The sequence below is a fragment of the Apus apus genome, chromosome 2 (assembly GCF_020740795.1).
Source record: "Apus apus isolate bApuApu2 chromosome 2, bApuApu2.pri.cur, whole genome shotgun sequence".
NCBI lineage: Eukaryota > Metazoa > Chordata > Aves > Apodiformes > Apodidae > Apus > Apus apus.
In genome coordinates, this window is record NC_067283.1 from 110,188,412 (window position 1) to 110,210,932 (window position 22,521).

Sequence of the window (22,521 nt, forward strand, 5' to 3'; positions counted from 1 at the left end):
GGCTGGCAAGGGGGTTATACCAAGCACCACATAAAAAATCAGTGGCTACTTCAGCTTTAACATAACTAGTTTGCCCCTTCTTTTTTATTACTTTCCAGTATTGCTTGATTCCTCTAAATCTAAAAATAGGCTCACACATTGGCAGGGATTTTTACTCACAAAAAGAAGATGACCTTTTCTAAATCTCAATGAAGAGCTAGCATCCACATTTGCTGATCAACAGAAGCAAGACTTGCACCTCTTTTGAGGACATACAAAAAAGTGAGATGACAAAAGCAGTGTGAAACTTGATCGTAACAACAGCAACAGTCTGCATGGCTAAGGTAAGAGTTTTAGACTGCTTTGCTGTATGTGTGAGCTCATAGTAACGTTCTCTTTTAGTTTTGAAAATTACAAAGGAAAAATGACACCCTTTAGCTGGGAAAAAAAAAAGCACAAAGTCACTGTGAGCCCACAATAAACTTTCTGATGCAGAAGGTCTACCCATCCAAACCTGCAATGCTAGGTGATACTCACACCTTAAGCAAAGCACATTTCAGCTGACTGGGTCCTCCAACATGTGCTTCCCAGCCCATGAACTCTTGCTTCCTTCAAAACACTTCCATAGTTAATTTTTAATGCTTGTCACATAAACTGTTAATAAGAGGACTCCAAAATGGTGCCAGCACAGCCAGATGTAAGCCACACTATTATATTTCTAAATACTAAGTGTAAATATGAAAATGAGATGGGGACAGGCCTGGCTCAGCATTGTTCAATACTGAGTTTAGACTCCTTCAGAGCACACATAATTGGTATCTCTTTCCACATTACTCTTGCCTTATGTGTTTTTTGATAGGTGCTTAAATGCATCCCATAGCCCTGACCAAAGAGGTCTTCATATGATATCCTCAGAAGGGTGACTTTTCAGAGAAAAATACATTACAACAGTGGCAACTGCAGAAAAAAAGAAACAAGTTGGCTACTGCAGTATTGTCATGGCAAGGATTAGTCCTTAGGAAAACTCCATTACAGTTTGTCATATCTGTGACGAGGCAGCTGTGGAAACACAGAAGAAACCTACACAGATTTTTCATTTTCTGCCAGCTCACAAAGATGAAGCAGCATGGCTCAGAGAAGCAGGGGTTCAACATAAATGATGTGGTAAAGCTAATTGAGCCTGTTCAACTTTATGGCGTGCTGCATGAGGGAGAAGCTCCAGAGGGATATAGTTACTCGGTTCTCCAAGGCAGCTGGGTTGAACCTCACTCACTGCTCCACTGAGGGAATTCTTGTTTTAGCATTTCCAAGCTGAAGAGCTGGAGTAATTTCAGCACACAACTTCCTGGAGCATGCCCTTCTCCATTTAAAAGCTCGGCAGCAGCTATTGTGCATTCCAGATTCACAACAGGGCCCAGACCCACCTCTCACTCCTTGCTTCATGGGCTGGAATTGCTGGTTGCGTGCAGCTGGTCAGAGAGTGCTTCAAGCACCTGGTAACTCTCATTTCCCTCCTGCACTTTCTCCACTACTCTCACTGCTGCTCTGATTGCCTAGAATGGCTGCAGAAGAAGATTAGCAAATAGAGACAAACTAAATGAATCTTCTGTAAGGCAGATACGAGCACTTCACTGCAGTGCCACCACCCCTGTTTTCAGCCTGAGGTAGAAGCAACCCCAGACAAAAAAACACAAGCAGAATGAGGAGGGAGGGAAAAAGTGCTCACTGCTGGACTACAAACTTCCTGAACACCCTAATCTCTCAAAAGCTCTCCAGTTCTCTCCCTCCACTTGCAAGTAATATATATACTGTATATATAAAGTAATATTAAGGTTTGACCTGATGATCACAGAATCATAGAATGGTTTGAGTTGGAAGGGACCTTAAAGATCATCTCATTCCAACCCTCCTGCATGGGCAGGGACACTTCTCACTAGATCAGGTTGCTCGGAGCCCCATCCAGCCTGGTCTTGAGCACTTCCAGGGAAGGGGCAGCCACAATTTCGCTGGGCAACCTGTTCCAGTGTCTCACCACCTTCACACTGAAGAATTTCCTCCTAATGTCTAACCTAAATCTTCCCTCTTCCAGTTTTGATCCACTACCCCTTGTGTTTACACTGCAACCCCTTGTGACAAATTCCCTCCCCAGTGTTTCTGTAGCCCCTTCAGATACTGGAAGGCCACTATGAGGTTCCCCCAGAGCCTTCCCTTCTCCAGGCTGAACATCCCCAACTTTCTCAGCCTGTCCTCAGAGAAGTGGTGCTCCAGCCCTTGGATCATCTTCACAGCTCTGCTCTGGACTTTCTCCAGGAGAGAGACTTTCTCCATGTCCTTCTTTTGTTGGGAGCTCCAGAAATGGACACAGTACTCCAGGCGGAGTCTCATGAGATCCAAGTAAAGGGAGAAATTCTTGAGGTCCCTTCCAACCTGGCATTCTATCATTTGATGATTTTATGTACAGAGACCCACCTACCCACAAAACCATAAGCCTTTACTAACGCAGCTTGATAAAACACCTAGCAGTAATTCTTGATGTTTTGGTTTGGTTTTGTTTCTTCCTCAATGCACAGAACTTTCTCAGAAACAGATCTGAGTAGGTTTTCCAAGAAAATACAGACAATCACGAATCCTAGCACCTTCTTGCTCACTAAGAAGTGTATAGTAGCTTGTATAAAAAAGATGAAACAAAAATCCCTTAGTAACCAAATAAAAAGAAGAGATACCACTATCTATGCTTCTTTGCAGAAGAACAAAACAGATAGATGACAGATGGTAGACACCTTGCTTAGGCAATATGGGAAGTTGCTCAGAGGCCATGGTTGTAAATGAAATCTAAGACTCTGTGGAACAGAAAATAGAATTAGAGGTTGATGATTGTTAAGGAGTGGTTGGTTGGGTTTGTTGTTTTTTTCAGGAAATTGGAATCATGTTCCCAGTAATGAATGCATTAAGTGACTTCATTTTTCACTTAACTTGTGCTGACTATGCACCTGAAACACTATTGGTATGGAATTATTTTGAATTTCCTTATTCCAGGGCTTACCTGATTTCAGGATAGGTGCCAGAAAATCTAAACAAAATAGCCTGAGGTGATTCTGAGATGTCCTGAAGTACCACAGGGCTACTGTGCATTTGCCACTTTCTTTTAATGAAGTCACTGTAATATGATATTCTGTCATCCAGAGCAGCAAAAGTCTCATTACATGCTGCAATAATTTAAGCTCTGCTATTTATTTTTAGGTTTAATATAGTTCCTCATTTTTTGTTGCTCTGCTTCTCTCTTTGGCCACGGTGAGTGTCTGCATTAGTAATTTATTTCAGCTGTTTCACCCCAGAGAACTGTTCCTACTGGACTGCATTCCCTAAAACATCAGTAGTACCCAATAACAACTATTAGATTTGTCTCAGCTGTTTTATTGAGCTTGCCCTGGTACTCTGTGGCAAATTATTCTTCTACAATTCATTGCCAATTTATTTTTCAAATGTATCAAACAACTTGTCTACCTTGCTACCTTGCTATTATTAATGTTGTTGCTTTACATAGCATTCCTGCATATGTTACAGACTATAAAGCAGTCACAACAAATATGCTAGTGAAAACTGTTCTCTGATCAGCCTTTCTTTTTTTGCTGAAGTTTCTTTTCTGGACAAGAAAAAGTCATTAAGAACGTTTTTACTCAAGGAAGAAAACAAGTGAGCAAAAGGTTGGATGAGGAAAAAAAATCAGATAACAAAAGGCAGACAACTCCAGATAAATTGCAGAAAAATTACTGTCAATAACTTGTTATTCGTTTTATTGTTGCCAATCTAGTAGCTTTCCTTGTGTGGTACTGAGATAAGAGATTACTGTTGGGAATTACAAGAAGGAAAGTAGGAAGGATAACATCCAGCTAGCCAGGCTGTAAATAATCTCCAAGTCAGGCTGCATTTGCAAAAACCTGACAGTGGAACTGTATTAGATTATGCCGAGATTGTGAGAGCAGCATAAAAATGCCCTGAATCAATCTTATGTACCTGTCTACACAGCTGGAGGCTAAGCAGTGACAGATGTAGGGCAGGGACACATCAGACTTTTGCAGAATTTCCAAGCTGCAAGCAGCCCTACCCCAAGAAATTCTTCCCTGTGGGGGTCATGAGACATGGACACAGGTTACCCAGAGAAGTTGTGGATTCCTCCTCCCTGGAAATGTTCAGGGGTAGATTGGATGGGGCTTTGAGCAACCTGATCTAGTGGGAGGTGTTGCTGCTTATGGTAGTAGAGTTGGAACTAGATGACCTTTAAGGTCACTTCCAACCCAAACCATTCTATGATTCTATGAATCTATAACTGCAGAGAGCAAGTAAGGTATTTTCAGGCTGGACAGCTGCTAGGAGAAGCTCTGCGTCACAATCCTCCATGTGCATGTTGTAGAGCTAAGAGGTAGTCATGACTGAGGGAAAAAAGCAAGGTACCTCTGTGTAAGCTCCCTGTTGGCAGAGGGAGGGCAGGTCTATCTCTCAGAGAGCTCCCAGTTCTGACCCAGGGGCCAGCAGACTTGTAGTTTTTGCTCTGTCTGCAACCCTCTGTGTTATGTTAAGCCTCATCACAAGGCATGTGCAAGGAAGACAAGACCCAGAGCACTCAGGATTCAAGCATGTCTTTCTGACCTTCAAGGGAGTACATGAACTTTAATACAGCTCTGCCATGAAAAAAATAAACAGAACTACTCTATTTTCTATTTTTTTAAACAAACAAACCTCTGTGTCCTTCACATCTGTAGAGCAGTAGCAAAGCAATTTTCTGTATCTGGCAGGTTGAGAGCACACTCTCCACAGGTCAGAAGGTAGATGTTCCATCAGTGTCTCACCCTGTATGGATACTGGGGCTTTTATGGCATCTGAAGCTCTTGTCCAGCCAACCCCGCCTCTCCAGAAATAGTGACAAACCACTTCATGCAGGGGGAGGATGTTTCATATCTACTTAATGCAAAGAGGTAGATGCACACATGGAATATTTTAACTGCAGTATCTTGGGACAGCAACACAGAGTAGATCAAAATTCCTTGATTGAACCTCAGACTTCCATGGAAACTATTAGTGTTCAACATCCTCTTTTGATGAATCTATAAGTATTCAGAACAGGTAAGTGGTGAGGGCTAATTGACTCCTCTGATCCCTTTCTACAACAATTTATTCAGCCACAGTAACAAGAATTTCAGTCTGTGCACGGGAATTTCCAATCCCAGCTTCTGATTGGGGTCCATGTTGTGTGTCCACAGAAGATAACCGGCAGGGTGAGATGTAGACTCAAAAATATTAAGTTCTCTGCATAACATGCAGGTAAGGTTGTAAATAAAACTGTGATTTAAAAAACTGGCTAAAAATATATTCAGAGGAATTAGTAATGGCATCAATATGGTGCTCTCTGAGGATTTGTCTTGTGCCCACCAGCTTTTGATTTTGTTGTTACTGAGCTGGATGATAGAAAAGATGTTTCTTAAACCTATAGGTTACAGCAATTAGGTAAGAGAGAAAGGGAAGAAAGAATGAAAATTCTGACAAATTGGAAACACAAACTAAAAAACTGAGATCCCCTTTATTAAGGTCAAGTAGAAGTTTCTAAAGTAGGCAGAAACAATCACCTGCATGAACACAGCTGGTGAACATCTGTCCAGGTAAGAGTTCTGCAGAAAAGAACTTGCTTTATATGTCAGATGAGTAAATAATATCAGACTGTTCTCAAAAAAAAACCTGAAACAAAACAACAAAAAAAAGGTAAGCAGCATATTGCATTGTATAACCAGGAAACAAAACCTGCAAGAGAATAACATTTTTCTGTTTTTTCAATTGTAAAGATTCAGGTGAAACACTGAACATTTTAATGTATTCTTAGAAAAAGGAAGGGAGGGGGAAAAAATAGTAAAAGTGAATATTAATAGACCTGACTTGCAACACAAGAGATTTGGCAGCGACATCAGGGAAAAAGTTTCTAGTGTTAAGTATAGCAAGGCACAGGAATAGATTGCCTGAGAAGCCTCCCAAAATAGGTTGGCATCCATCAGATAATGATGTAAGTATAGCTGATCCTGCTGTGGGTAGAAGGATGGATGGGGTGATCTCTTGATTCTCTAATTTTTGACAAAACAGTATTAAATACACATCTAAGCAGAAACAAAAAATGCTACTGGCTTCTAACAGTCATGTCACCTTGCATAGCTTAAACTCCAGTTAGAAAGAAAAATGGAGAGTTTTACAAGTTTAGCCTCCTGCAATTTTTTTTTTGTAATTATTAGTATTTAAAGGGGGAAAAAAAGTCTCATGCATAATGAGATGTTTGCAGTTAAATTACTCCAGCTGTGTTCTATAGCTCATATCTTCCAGGAAATAAGCAATGTCCCCTCTTGGACTACTAGTGTTTTCATGGAGATAAATTATCTGTGCACATGAGTGTAGCCTCACAAGGAAAGTAAGTAAATGTAATATGAAGAATAATGGAGAAAAAAGTGCTAAAGGATCATAAATCATTACTTCCTTTATGTTGTTGTTTGAAGGTTTTTTCAGATAGAGAAGAGGTGTGTTTCTGTGTGTGTGCATGCACACACACATGCAAATACCTATGGTGTTCCTATGTATATACCCATTCATGGCTACATTTATGTAGTACAAAGTTACCTTTTACTTTATTGTGTTGCCTGTTGTGCTTTTTTTCTTTTAAATGATATTAAACTACTCTGTCTTTACATCATCATAGTGTTTTTTAGTATCTAATGCCAGTCTGAGTGTGATGGTCTCGGTACCAACCTCTCATCCACACTCCCAGAGGAAATTTTTATAGAGGCAGCTGCAAATAGTTCTTTGCACTGAGTTAAAATCTAAGCAAAACACTCACTGAGCACACAGAGAGGTGGTCTTATTTCAAATATTCTTCCTTTATCTCCAGCCAAAGAAATCCTTAGCAGTTGCTATATCCAGGCCAAGCTTTCATCTTCAGCTTGTTGTGCAATATTATTGTACTATAAAAACACAGGGAGAATATTTGGATAATGGCTTATTCTTTTGAACCTAAGGTAACTCCAAAGGTTGAAGGGATTTTGCTCAGTAAACAGAGTATCACCTTTCAGTACAGCCAAGAGTGGAAATGTTCAGCTGAAAATGTAAACATGTTAGGAAGTTATGAATGTGAAGAAAGGAAATTATATTGTTTTGTTATAAAGGTTCAAAATAACCACTGAAATGGCTCTAAGCAAACATCAAATCTTCCAGTCACATGCAATTATCTACACTTCTGTTTTACCTTGCTATTAGGACTAAAAAAAAGGAAACAGAATTTTATATTAAACAGCTTTTTTTAGAGAGATTTGAAAATGCTTTAAGGGCTCATATACAGCTATCAAATACAGCTATGGAGCAAAGCCACCATTTCAGAAGTGCCCAAACTGTATGTGCCAATTTTTCTAAATGCTTAACTAAAAATTGAAGTTATAAAACCACTAATGGCACAGGTTCTCACAGGGGTGCCCAGAAGAACATTTTGTTGCTGTGACATGGAGCTATGGGCTCCAGGGCTATGGCAGGTCATGCTCTCAACTCTGGTCAAGAATCTCCTGATTAAGAAAATAGTCCAGCTAAGAGACCATTTACATTTCCTCCAGCATTTCTGGCATCTACAATTCCACATGAAGCAAACCTTAGCTATGGTGTAGGTCTTGAAAACCATAGTACTGAAACTGTCTACAGCCACTGGAAAGTCTTAAAAAGTGGTGACCTTCTGGTGCTCTCTTGGTGGAAGTTTACGTTGCAATAAACTGACTGACAGCTCCTGCACCTTCTGTGCTCACTGCCACATCTGCTTAGGTAGTTTCCTTCCATGTGATTGCACAAAGTCAGGGACATGCTGGCTGGAAGGGAGCTCTGGACGGCATCTCATGCTACTGCCTTCTCAAAGCAGGGCTCTTGTCCAACCCTGCGTCAAGGTCAGCTGTACAGTTTTCATATATCTGCTGTAATTTTCCTTTCTTCATGTCTCTCCCTCTTTGTTTCAGCTGGGTTTCTTAAGGTTGTCAGGAACTCCATGAACACTCAGACCTGCAAAAAACGCATACACAGTCTTCTGTACCACACACTGCAGTCTGCATACAGGTTTATCACAGAGCCATTTGTGTGAATAGCTGAAATGGTGAGCATACACCTCATTATTAGGTATGGATGAGTGGCTGATCAGGTATGCAAGAGAGAGTGGAAGTGCTCAGATTTGGAACTATAGGGCTGTTGAAGTGACCTCCTAATAGACTGGCAGGGTCTGTAAATACCATCCATTCATTTTATCATCTTATTTGTTAGAGCTTAAATCTTGTTTTGGTATGTTTGCCTACTCCCAATTTTAGAAGGTCAGTTTGCCTAGTATGAATCACATTCATGATTCACAGAATTATACTCCCCTCTAATGCTGCCAAGAAAACAAGCTGAAACACAGTATAACAGCCCTAGGACTAATATTCAGTCGTTACCTGTTATTCTGGGGGTTAACTCTAATGTTGCAAGAAGAAACCACTTATATTGCTACCAGGAGTAGCAAGGAGATTCAAATTCTGGTGAGCAAGCTCTCTTCAAGCTTGAGCAGCTGCTGTTGTTCATCCATTAACTGTAGGTCTTGCTCATACTGTCCCTTCATGCTTACTGAGTTTTGATTGCTTTGGCTGGCTGTAGCAGAGAGACTCTGGTTGCTATCAGCAAATGCTGTCGATCAGCTAATTTGTTGACTTTGGTGCACAAATTCACTGGCTTGGCTATGTGCTCTGTACATAACCCTGGTAGTGAATTGCTCTGTAAAACAAATGTGTTCCTCCATATTCTTCCTTTTTGTTGCCAAATCTCATTGATACTGAGATGGTGTCCTGGTATATGGTGATAGCAAACAGCACACAGGCAACATATTTAATCTGCAGTATTTTGTTTCTTCATTTTTTTGGGTTATGATTGGATGTTTCCAGTGTTTACCTTCAAAATTAAAGATATAACTGCTTGGAATTTTGCCACTAGATATGAAAGCCCTGTAGTAAATATACTGCCTTTGGATGTGAAGTTTAAAAAGCTTAGTGCAATTGCTCTGTACCATTAGGGATTAACTTAAATATCGCCATATTTCTAGATATAGAAATGTTTGTCTATTAATTGCCTGTTTAGCATTATGTATTGAAGACTTTACTGCCGTCTGGTATTAAGGTAAGTAAATAGTATTTCCCCTCCTTAGTGCAGTTACCAAAGAGCACAGTGTTTCATTAGCCTACTACAGACAGCCTGCCTGTACGCCAGGGCCATCTGCCTGCACCCCACAGCTGCCTGCCTGCCAGCTGGGCATCCTATACCCCTGTGTAAGTGATAAGTGCCAAAGAGGTGGGTGCTCTGACACTGATTCTCTTTACTGTGAAACACAGCTCTTATCTTGATCATAGTGGTTCTTGCTTAGGATTATTACCATGTTTAAACATTTTTCCTTGCAATGTTGCACAGAATGCCTCACAACTTCAGTTTGCTGAGTGCCTCCCACTTTTCCAGGCATGCCAACCAGTTGCCTGCAGATACCTTCCTCAGGAATGTGAAATGCCAGCAAAATGTTCCTGGGAGAGACCATCTGAGACAGGCCACAGTGGAATTAGGAATCACTGTGGTGATTTAACTGGACAGCTTGCTTTCTTTTCTACACATTAGAGATTTTACCTCCATCTGCTTTCATGGGAATCAAAACTAGCTCTTAAACAGAAGACTTGGACTGAAGTTGGTGTATTTTACTAACATGAGGGCTGAATAGAAATTAAAGAGCTAGATTCTGAAGGAGCATTACTTCTAGATAATTCTCAGTGAGCCAAAGCTGTGAGCTGCTGTTTTTCTCTTCCATACCTTGGTACAGACCAGGAATGCCACTTCTTCAGCCAAATGGTGACATCTAAACCTGGGCATGAAATAACCTCACCTGACTTTGAAGAAGCTGCTGAACATTTTCTTCAGTGTTTACTTTGGTCAGTGTTACTCCCTCAAGCTCCTTTTCCACATTTATAGTGTCCTGATGACTCATGGTTTGCTAGCAATTTACTGTTCTAATATTTAGCAGCTACTTTAGCAATAAGAAAGTATAGAATTATGCCAGATCTCTTCCTAGCTATGCTACTTACGAAAGTAAGCCTACATTTCAGTACTCAAAGAGCACTGTAACATCAAAACATGTCCGGACTAAGGGTAGAAATGGGTTTAATCACATGGAACACTTTATATAAAGAAAAAGTCCAATGTTACTTTGACTGAGTTAAGATAACATGAAATCAGAGATGCTGTCTTCATGTAGAGTTAATCAGATCTATTAAAAATCCTGCTTTGTATACATTCATATTTTCTATAGATAAATATCTGCTGTTAGACTAATTCCATTATATTGTTCAGTCAGAAAAAAAAATAATAAAAAAATCTCTGGATTTATCGAGCAGATTTCCAGTTTGAACCACATTACTTAGCAGACACTGATTTTATTAGTCACATGGTGTTGTTCCTATTATGCAGCTGAGTGCATATTCAAGCTCCTTGAACAACAGTGCTTGCCTGGGCAAAATACAGTATTTGTTTTCCAAGAACACTGTTAAATAAATAGCTAAAATTTATTTTCTATAAACATGAAGGACAAAATCCTTTTCACTTCAATGTTCACAGAATGATAATACAAAAGTGATACAGGCAAAATGTTGCTTTCAACCCAGCTTCACTTAATAGCAATTAAACAGAAAACCTCCAATACAAGATTTTAAATATCTCCTATTTCTGGATTAGGAGGGAAAGAAGACATTTCAAATGAGGATGAAAAAGAGGCCTCAACACATGACAGTGATGGTCTCCAGGTTCTGGTCCTTGTTCAAGCAGAGGGTGTTGCTTATCCCAGGCCCATGTGCCGTGTTCTTTACAGAAACTCCTTATTGTCTAGAAAAATTCTGGTGTGAAAGAAAAAAAAATTCCCAGCTGTTGACCATTTTTCAGATAGGTGTTGTTTTAGAGGGAGGAGATTGTGAGTCATGTAATGATTGTCTCCTTTACCAGTGGATTTTACCATCCAATCCTGAATGAGTTTAACTATGGTAGGCAAAGCTAATCCTCAGAGGACAAATACCATTTTTAAATTGCATTGCATAAGATGGCTCACTGTATCAGAATGGTTCTTCACCTTAGCAACTACATAAATTCAGATTTCCTAAGACTCAAACTCTCCATTCATCCAAAGGCAAAAGATAACTACTGGCATGCTTTAGGGGTGAAGTCCTCAACACCACAACCATAGTACAAATATATTTTCTTGTTTAACTCTGAGTATCTCTAAGCCTTACTATTTAATAGATGAGACATCTTCAGATGCAAAGATTTATAAACAAAAAAGGCACCATTAATAAAATTCTGTTCTGTGTCATTTGGGAGATCAGGAATCTTGACCTCATTAATCAGTGGGGAGCAATCACTTTAAAAAGTCTGTTTCTGACTAAATGCATGCATGCTGAAATTAATGTAAATGCATAATAAAAATATTTTCACACTTTACTGATGAATAATGGTAGAAATCATTATCCTAATGGCTTATGAACTTTTTGTACTAGTGAATGATGTGCACTGGAAATACTATGATCAGCAGCAGACTTTCTATTCTGCGCTTGACATAATAAATTAGCGGAAATTATTAATGTACAGCATTTCATTTCTGTGTATATTTTATGTTAATTACAGAGAAAATACAAGTTATGATCTGTCCCTCATCAAGTCTTAGCCTCAAGCCTTTGCCTACACTTGCTTGAGTTTCTCTAACTACACTGGATTAAAACCAGAACAGCTTCTCCAGTGTGGATTCAGTTAAACCTCTCATACCAGTAAAGCCATTCCCACAGGAGGAAGAGAGTCAATTGGTTGTATTTCTTATCCCTGTCCACACCTGTACTATCAACAATGTGCTTGGTATTTTCAGCATATATTAATAGCTTTTGTGTTTGGATCAAACTTCATTTGTAAATCTACATCAGTATTTCTCCACCACCAACTCCACAGGTACTCATTAACTTGATGCTGTGTCTAAGACTATCCCTGATGTTTAAGAGAAGCATCGTTGTACTGTTGCAAACAACCAATGGTGTCCACGTGGACAGCTGCTGCAGCGCAGCAGAGTACCAAATCCCTGTTGCTCAGCTATGCTTGGAGTTGCAACAGCTTCAAGTTATCTATTTTGCTGGAATCACTCAATATGAGGGGTTATATCACCAGAACTTTCACACCCTCTACTTGAGGTGGTTCTGCTAGTAAAACCCTAACACAGACAGTTATGATCTTGATATCCTTGCAGCTGTCACTTAAGCTTTTCTGCTATACCACCATGAAGTACTTACCTATTACAAAGGATTCAGCTACAGTTAGAGATGCACACTATAGATATACTCACAAATTAAGTTGTGTAGGACCTTTATACTCATATATCTCTGTCCATGTTTTTGGGAAAGGGAGTCCTTACACCAGCAGACTTACAGCAGAGTAAAGGAATATGGTTTTACAGTCCCTAAAACAAAAAATTTGGGGTCAACTGCCTTAAAGTAAGAAAGAGGAGGAGTTGAATTTTTCACCACTCTCTTAATGTGTTATTGACCAGGAGAGTAAGAACTCAGCTAGCTCTCCCTCAAAGAAAAAGGAAAGGAAATAGGGAAAGGGAAAAGGGAAAAGGGAAAAAGGAAAAGGGAAAACAGAAATGGGAAAAAGGAAGGGAAGCCATTTTTCTTGCCACATTTTAAAAAATATTATTATTTTTGCAAAATCTAGAATAATTACAACACTTCGGTTAGACAGAGCCATTAACAAAAAGAAAGAAAGAAGTTTGACATTCAGAATCTCTCTTCCAAAAAACTTCCTCATCAGTGTGTCCTTCCAGCCAGTCTGACAAGTGAAGGAAGCTTTTGTGCTCCTCATGATGGCTTGTTCCCAGCTGTTCATGCATCCAGAGCCAGGAGGGGATGGAGGGGACATCACCTCTAGGGATGCTGACAGAAATAGACATTCTCATGAAGGGTTTTGTTCTAAGCGGCAGGAAAATGCCTTTGAGGAATAAAGCCTAGATTGCACAAAAGCATAAAAGCAGGTCTGCAGGTACTTCCATTACAAAAGTTAGGGCCTGCTGCTCACAGAGACCTTAGTGTAAATGAGCATCTGCCCTCGTACTACTGCGGCAGAATAAAGGAGTCTCAAAGCAGAAGTGAGCACATGCCGGTTTTAAAGCTCCTTGCAAAGGCCATGTGGAAAGCAAAAACCACCTGCAGGGCGTTTGTTCCTCTCGTGCACATCCATGCACAGACAGGGCACACAACCTGCTGAGCCCGTGGTTTGCCCTGGGCAACCATGACTACATTCTCATTAAAAAGCCAAGCAACAGCAACATTAATGTGACACTGCAGTCAGACTGTCAAAAATGTGAGGAATTACATGGCTTTCATATGAGAACTGCCTCACACCTAGCTTACTCAGAGCACAGCATGTTTCCTGCACTTAGTTTTGCAGATGTACCCTCAGAGACACTGCAGACTACTATTACAAACAAGTAAATATAGACAAGTAACTTTCTTTCCTAAGTTTCTCTCCCCTCATTTCAGACTCTTTCTTCCCCATCAAGCCCATGTTGCTATCTATTCCTCAAAAGCCAAGAGAGAGTTAATTCAGATTCTCTCATGGTTAGACTTAGAATGAGCACATGCATGGCCCTTCAGGTGAAAGATGAAAAAAGCTGTACCGGCTCATATTCAATCAGACTCTTTAGTTAAATACAAATTCTCTGCAATTATTATTGTCTAGTATTTCAGCTGACTCAGCTATTGCCTATGAACACAACTGTTACAAAGGGTGCTCAGTCTCCAGAATAGTCAATTTAACAAAAAGCTGGAGTCTTACAGAAAGCACAATTAGAAACACAGCAGCATTTAACAGAACCTGAGAGAGGAAATAAAGCAGTGACTTAGTGCTGAAAGACTTCACAGACAGGCAGCAAGCTACCAATCTTCTCTGAAAGAAGGAAATATAATTTATCTTACACTATTCGAAGAACAGGACAATAGGCAAGACTTCCACAGCTAACTCTGAGCAAGCTCCAAGACGTCTCTTCAGGGTACAGCCCAAGATTTAAAGGGCAAAAATCTACATGTATTAGAGACACAAAGGACAGGAACCCCCTCTGCTCTTGCTAAGGCTCCTCACATCAGTGCTGTTTGATGACGGTGGCCCCTGGCTAGAACATGCAGGAGGGAACTTTCAAATCCATCTTCATTCATTGAAGAAGAGCTCAGGAGTCTTCCAGGGAAGGGATACTGCTTTGTTCATGCTGAAGGATGGGGTGCACCTGCAAGGAAAAATTAACTATTCCTATCCTCTCTACCACTGCATGTCATCAGGATCCTTTTCAAGGTCATTTGAGACTTGAGTATGGCTTCTCAGGCAGAATTTTTTTCCTCTTCTTTAGTTGTATAACAATATTGGACAGCTCAGTGATGTGACCAATATATCTCAGATGTTCCCTGAACTGCTTTTTTGCTAGTGAAGTTGAATCACCTGATTCACGTAGGAGGGCAATATGTAATGATGCTGTTTTGTTTTACAGCTAGAGCAGACAGGCAAGGATAATACAATGCTTTTGGGAATCTTGACATGATTGATATGTGTCCATATTCCCAAGTGTGATAGTGTAAAATAAAACTACAAGGAAATACGCTGTCATCAGGTTGTACCAGAAACACAGTAGTAGATCTGTTTGGACCCCAGCTTTGTGAAAGCAGGGAAAACTGGCTAATAAACTAGTAGGCACACTGCTAGCACAAATAAACCCTGCAAATACTGCCATTAAATACAAGGAAAAAACACAACTAAACAGTCTGTCAAAGTACTATCAAGAGAAGAGAAACATCGAGGCAATGTCAGTCTGGTTGCCACCAGGCATGGCTTGACGTTTGTGGAGAGTGACATTGTGAAATGCTCCTGAGAAATCTCCCTTTGGCATGGGGGAGAGTTTTCACATTTACCCTAGAACCACTTACTGAGCTATTTGCACTCACTGCCACAAGAGTTTCTGTCAAGAGGACAGCTGGGAGCTCTGGCAGGAAAATGTCTCTTAGGGTGCCATTCACTAAGAAATACAAGATACAAGCAATCCAACTTTTCTGGGTTGTTTCAGTCATAATGCAAACACCACCCAGCTTAAAAACACAGAGATGCTCTGGATGGAAAACATTTTTTTTATGAGAACAAACGGAAGCCAGAATCAGTGAATGTCAGGAGAAATATGTGCTCCTCTTGTCTTTCACAACAAAGATGAGTTACTTTTCAAGAAGATTTCTCCATTCTGCAGTTCCAAATAATAGCAAAAAGGGAGATAGAAATATTTTGGTGAGGGTGAGGAGGAAAGAGAAGCCTTGGTTGCTTGCTTGCTGTATAAAAAAACATATAATCATAACTTTTCAAATAGAAATCTTAGAAACAAGATGAAAGGCACATTTCCAGAAACACTAGCTTTTTAGAGACAAATAATCTATTGCTTAGTTTGTATAGATCTTAATAGTTGGTCATTTTTCACTGATGGTCACAATCTGGAACAACTTTATAAATAATAAGTAACCAAGGTAACTACTGGATAGTGCTTGACATGATGAACTGATCAATCCTATCACACTGTTGAAAAGTTTTCTGTGTCTTGATCTCCAAGACTTTTAGATAGCTCTTCTTTAAGAAATACATGCTTTTAGATATAATATTTTTAAAGCATTGTAGCCAAGCTGATGAGCTTAGATGTTCAACAGCTGCTTAAATATTTCTGCTCCACTAGATAATGCTGGATCATTACCTGACTGCACGAAGTTCCATTCTCCAAGTGACAAAACTTCCCATGCCTTTGGATGTAGAGTCACGCTGTCAGATCAAATTACCTGTCTTCTGAATAATTATCCTGTAGAAGTGTGAGGTGTGTGGCTGGGAATTTTAGTCAAAGCCTTGCATTTTAATGCTCTCTCTCTTTCACAGTTCTTTTTCTTTAAGAAACAAAATAATCTGCAAAATCTATTCATTAAGACAATTATTTTGGCCCTGCTGCCCTCCCTGCTTCATTTACATGATCTACTGAAAGTCACTCTGCTAATGCTAATCACACATCACCTTGTTCACAATCCAACTAATAAAACTTCTCCTCAAGTAATGCACTTGGATTGTAAAGACCCTGGATTTCAGGTGTCTAGCAAAAAATTCAACACTATCTGCAAGTGAGTTCACTTACCAGAGTGCTTCCTTGATGCAAGGTATTAAACTTCTCACATACTCTTCTAGCACAAGAGCATCAGATGATTGTTCTTTTGAAGCACTCATCCCAAATCCTGGCTGCACAATTCACATGTCCATTGGATTTTAAAAAGCAAAAGGAACAGGGTGTATATGCAGCTCTGTAACAGTGGGAATTAAGAGCATAAATCTTATCACTGTGTACAAGAGCTGTGTAGTTTAGTTCCTGTTAAGTGTGTGGAAAATTTGAACTAATCAGGCCATCACTCAGAGGTGTAATTTGCAGGGGGGCCACTCAGTATAAAATGTGTTAGGACTTTTCAGGTTCATTCTCTCTTCTACGTATTTTAGATTTTTTGCCTTACTTTGACCTTATCCAGCTATTTAAAGAATGTTAAGTGCTTTGTTCATTGCAATTCACAGTCCATAGCTCCTTTCCTCTCTTTCATCTCTGAAGAGAAAGACAAGAAAAAAGAAAAAAGGGGGGGGGAAGCTTCTCTGTCTTCTGTACCATCATGTGGTCAATGCCAATGCTTTTTGCAGAAGTGGCTCACCTGGGCTGTTTTCCTTGTTCCCCTTAGACTGATGTTATTAAGGGTCTTTGGAGATACTTTTGTTTCATCCTTCTGTTCCAGTTTAGCAAGGGTGATGACATATCAACTGAAATGTCTGGAGGCTTGTTAGCAAAAACCCTGTCACTGGGAAGGATCAAAGCGGTTTTGTACTGAGTCCCGGGGCACTGATCCTGGCAATACAGCTGGACTTAGATGCAATCTCCACATGGTCTAACATGACAAGCAACTGGGTCCTCAAGCCAACAGACAGAGAGTTGTTTTCTAAGGACAAATAGCATTTCCCAAAACCAAGGGGTGATATGAGCCCCACTGCCAGAAAACCTTACTTAATTTATTTCAGGATATAAAGGAAAACAACACTACTTCTTTCACCTTACTGAGAAGAATAAACTAGTTCTGCTCTCTGCAAAGAAACAGAATGAAGACCTGAGCAAACTTTGAACAGGGGAGCTGGAAACAATTCTCTTCAATGAGGCCAGTCCTTGGTGTTGATTAAGTAATGGTTTTAAGCTGAAAATAAGGCTGAGACTGACTGTCAAATGTATATGTAATAATTGCAGTCTAGCTGGCGAACAGTCCACAAATGCTAGCTGGCTGTACATCAGTAATCAAATAATTGACTGGCCAACAACTGAGACCAGTATTTGGCTTGATGTCCCTGACATGACGGGAAATGGCATTTCTTTTGTCTTGATAAAGCAGATGTCGCTTGGTCCCTCCAGCAAAATATATAGCACAGGAGGCATCTTTCTTAAAAGTTCCTTCCTGTACATGTAATATTGGTTAGTTAAAAAATATCTCCCTCCTCCTGAAGTTCGATTAGGCAGTAGCTTTTAACAGGCTAAATATTTAGAGATAAAAAATTATACAACAGATATATCTTTATAACTAAATCCATTGCAGTGTTGCTTTCCCTAGCTGGTGTTTCTGCTCTCATTTAGGTTGTGCCCTTCCCTGAGGACACATTCACTCCTGCACAGAAATTCAGCTCTTTCTCCAGAAAGCAAGCATACAGCAGGGGCTCACACATCCAGGGTGACTTGTGAGTTAACTGCACCCTGGGCAATCTGTAGTCCAAAGCAAGCTGTTTAGCTATCCGTCTTGGTTTCTATTAATTTAACTTACAAGGTTTAATCAGTTTTTTGGTTTGCAGGTACAAAAATATTAATTGTTACTGCAGCTAGTAAATAGCATGTGATTGATGTTTTCTAGTTTGACCCTGTATTCATGAATAATATACATCTTTCTCCAGCAGTCTACTAAGTAGACGTGGTTTTAACTTTAATCCCTAAGCCACCTTGGATGTTGTTTACTTTGTTGCCCATCATCACTTCAGAAAGTTGCGTGGAAGGTAGAGTCGTTTCTCTGGGAGCAGCCACGAATGTGGAGGAGGCAACATGCAGTATGTGCAAGCACCAAACTCTTCTGTTCCTATGATTAGTTTTCATCTGGTTTAACTCCCTGGACCAGCTCACCTTTAAATCACACAAGAGTCAGCAAGAAAGGAAACAACGAAGATGATGAAGGGATAGGGGGTCAACTGCAGTTCCAGCCATCAGCTGCAATGTGAGATTGGGCTCCCTGCAGATGTCTATTTTTTGCCTTTCCCAGAGGCAAGTGGAGGTAATTTAGTTCCGGCCCTATGGGAGAAACAGCAGTACTGCCATCTTGCCAGAGCTCAGCACTGCCAGTCTGTTTTGCCAAGAAGCATTTGGGACTTCAGAGTAGGTGCTCCCTTGATAAATTTAAAGAATTGCATTATCAGATTACTGCACCAGATACTTTACCATCCGGCTCCATATTCCATCCCTGACAGCAGCCAGCACAGGTTCTTCAGAGGCTGAAGTTCCCATTATAGACAGTTTTACAGCTAATAAAATTCTAAACACCTGTATGCAGACAAATCCCTGCAGTTTTCACATTAGGAGTTTACATGAGTTAAAGCTGAGAGCTGACCATACGTTTTGGCCTAGCAGATGATGTCAAGCTCAGAGCTTATGCTGCTAATAAACAGTGAAAACACAGAGGTATAAGTAGGGTTATCTGCACAATAACAAAGGACTGTCCTCAAAGAACATTACCTTTAGAATTTAATTTAGAAGGGAGAAGGCTACATCTTCTCCTGGCTGCCTTTTCCTTCCCACCCCAAGCACAGATGTCTGAAAGCTTCTCTCTAGGACGAGTGCTGCATGCAGGATTCCAGATACAAAACATAACCCCAGTGTAATCCATCAGGCTGGTTACAGCACTTGGTATGCTGTAAGGATAGCCAGGCTGAACTTAAGGAGGTAAAAATCGATTCATAAACAATGTTTAGATTTGATAACTGTCCAGACGTTTACTGCTTGGGTGAAGATAATTGTACTTGCATGCATTTCTGAAATCTACGGCCAGGGTGAAAATAGGCATCATTCAGTAACTCATCTCTCCACAGCAGCTGTAAATATACTGGCTGATCCATAAAGATGGCTTGGATTATATTTTTGTATTGCTTTCTCTACTAGTTCTTCATCGCCTCCTAGTTCTGTTACACTCCCTATCTCCCTGGAATTCGTTTCAATTTGCACAATCCCTGTAGTACAAGCATGTCATACATTTATACCACAGCCTGTTACCACCCCATGTGATGAATACAAAAGACTCAAAGTGGTTCTAAGCACTAACGCATGTAAGCAACAACAAACACTGTGCAGGACTGCTTTGGAAAGTGGAGACAAAGTCTTGGGAGCTTTTTGTTCTGGATCAATGGAAATGATAGAGATTTCCAGGCATGTCTTAGGGCTAGACAATTGCTTAGGCACAGACTGCTATCAAGGGCTGTGTACAGCTCACTTCTGCAGAGCCGAAAGCAACATGAAGCACTCCAAATACTTAACAAAGCCTTAGTAGGTGGGGTTGCACTGCATCCAGTGGTTCTGCCCCCAGCTGTGCTCTTGCCCCCTCCCTTGCACCAGGACTGATACCCACAGAGCTGCATGAAGAGCTTGTTTGGGGAGCTGAAACAAACTGTATCAAACCAACCAACCAAAAAAAAAGTTTCAGAAGCATTTAGTTGGTTCAGGTATCATGCCATGACCTTACAAGCAGCAGCAGAAAAAGGAAGGGCAGGAAAATAAAATTGGAGTCAGAAGGGATGGAGGAATCCGAGCAGCTCTGTTTTATACTAGCTTATGTTGCATAGCATGACATTCTCAATCACTTCAGGGCCTTCACTGGCTTTCAGGAGGCAAAGAAAGTTCAGCATATGAGGAGCAAGTGGAAAGTCTGTGGGTATGAATTAAGGGGCAGGGTGGCATGTGTGATACAGCTGTGGGGGTCTATTACAGACCTCCTGATCAGAACAAGGGGGTTGATGAGGCTTTCTGCAGGCAGCTAAAAGCAGCCTCGCAACTACAGGCCTTGGTCCTCATGAGGGAATTTAACTACCCAGATATTTGCTGGAAGGCCTACACAGCCAGCCATTCACAGTCTAGGAGGTTCCTCCAATGCATTGATGATAACTTCTTGATACAAATGGTGGACAAAACAACTAGGAGAGGAGCGCTGCTGGATCTTGTGCTCACCAACAAGGAGGGTCTGGTTGAAGCGGTGACGGTCAATGGCAGCCTTGGCTGCAGTGATCACGAGATGGTGGAGTGCAGGATCCTGTGCGGGAGGAACAGAATACCTAGTAGGACCAGAACCCTGGACTTCTGCAGGGCCAACTTTGGCCTCTTCAATCAATTATTAAGAGAAGTCCCATGGGACTGGGTACTAGATGGTAAAGGGGCCCAGGATAGTTGGTCAACATTCAAGGACCACTTCTTGCAAGCTCAGGATCAGAGCATCCCAATGGGTAGGAAATCAAGTAAGGGAGCCAGGAGACCCGCATGGTTAAACAAGGAATCACTGGGCAAACTCAAGAGGAAAAAGAATCTATGGATCATGGAAAGAGGGGCTGGCCACTTGGGAAGAATATAGGACTGTTGTCAGAGAATATAGGGAGGCAGTAAGGAAAGCTAAGGCCTCCTTGGAACTAAACCTTGCTTATGAGGTCAAAGACAATAGAAAGGGCTTCTTCAAATACTATCTGAAAGCAAACATGAAAAAATAGCCTAAGGAACCAGGCATATTGCTTTAGGCTTAAATTTGCTGTCTGAGGATCTCCTACTCCTCTGAAAACATTGTCTAAGGGTTCACAGAATACAGGAGGTTGTAACACTATGGCATTACACTATCCTGTGTGTATCAGAGCTGCTTCAAAGAGGAGGAGAACAACTGTCATCTGACACAATGCAATCAGACCTCTGGCTTCTACTCCATGCCTTTGGGATTTAAGGTCTTTTTCTTTTTTTTAACCTTCAGCCCTCTGGCAAGCCTAATCTCTCTTTTATCCTACACAGCCATGTAAAGGTTAAGCTTGAGTGACACAAAGTTCATAGAGAGGCAAGCATCCATTATTACTTCTAAGCACCAAAACTCAACTTGCTTCTCTACTATCCTTGTGTTAACGTTTCACCTTTGTTTAACTCAAAAGAGTTCTTCAAGGCAGCACAAAATGCACGGTGGGAGCAAGGAGTATATGCTGAAACAGGTGTATTCACTGCTTGCCTCTTGGACAGTGTGTGAGGTACAAGCAAAATGTTGCATCTTTTGATGCATTACCCTGATTTGCAGTGATACAAGCGACTACATGGGAGACAAAATAATTGGGAGAATTGGGGAAATATGCAGCCCTTACCTTCTCCTCTCTAACCTCATGGGCAGCGATTGCACAATGTTGTGTTACTGCCTGGAGACTGCCTAAATCCTGGATTAAACAATCATGGACTAGACTGCTGACTCCACCACATTCCTGTGCAGTCCAGTGCCACAGATATTCATCCTGTTGTCACTTCTGTTTAATAATAAAAGCCTTTTCTACTTTGTATTGTGCTACATGTGAAAAAAAACTGATAAAACACCACCACCACCAAAGAAAAAAAAAACACACCACAAAAAAACCCCACAAAAAACCAAACCAAAACAACAGTAAAAGAACATTGTGGGTGCAAAGTCAGCCTTGCACAGGTTAGGAAATGGCTGGTATAAGATTTTCTGTCCCCCTTCCACTTATAATACAGCCTTTAGTTACTAAGCCACATGCTATTCTTTTCTCATGAAACCCTGTGCCTCATTCTGTGCAATAGATGGTGCCAATGCACAGCTGTGCAATATATTGTTTCATTCCCTTCACCTACCATCTAGTTCCAGGCTCTGATTAACTGTACACTAACCAAATCCCTTCCCACTATATAAAATAATTTATCTCTTCACAGGCTCTCCTCTGGTGCTTCTCAATATGCCACTTGAATGCTTCAGAAGCAGAAGTTAATTTATCTTTAAATTATAGAGGAGTTTATATTCCCTCCATTTTAAAGATGGGAAGCTGATGAAACAAGGCTGCACTTCCAGAGCACAGCAACCCACCAAAATGTGCCCTCACACCTCATTTCCTCCAGTTGTCCATTCAGGCACCCAGGCTGGACCACACACCTGCTTCAAGGTCTACATGCGGGGATGGGTGTGAAATGAGGCTGTGAGGAAGGACATAGGGACCTTCACTGCATCTCTCTGACCTGCAGCTGCAGCACAGCACATGCAGCCACTGCTACTGTGCACTTCTGCTTTATGCATTGACCGGTGAGATGAAATT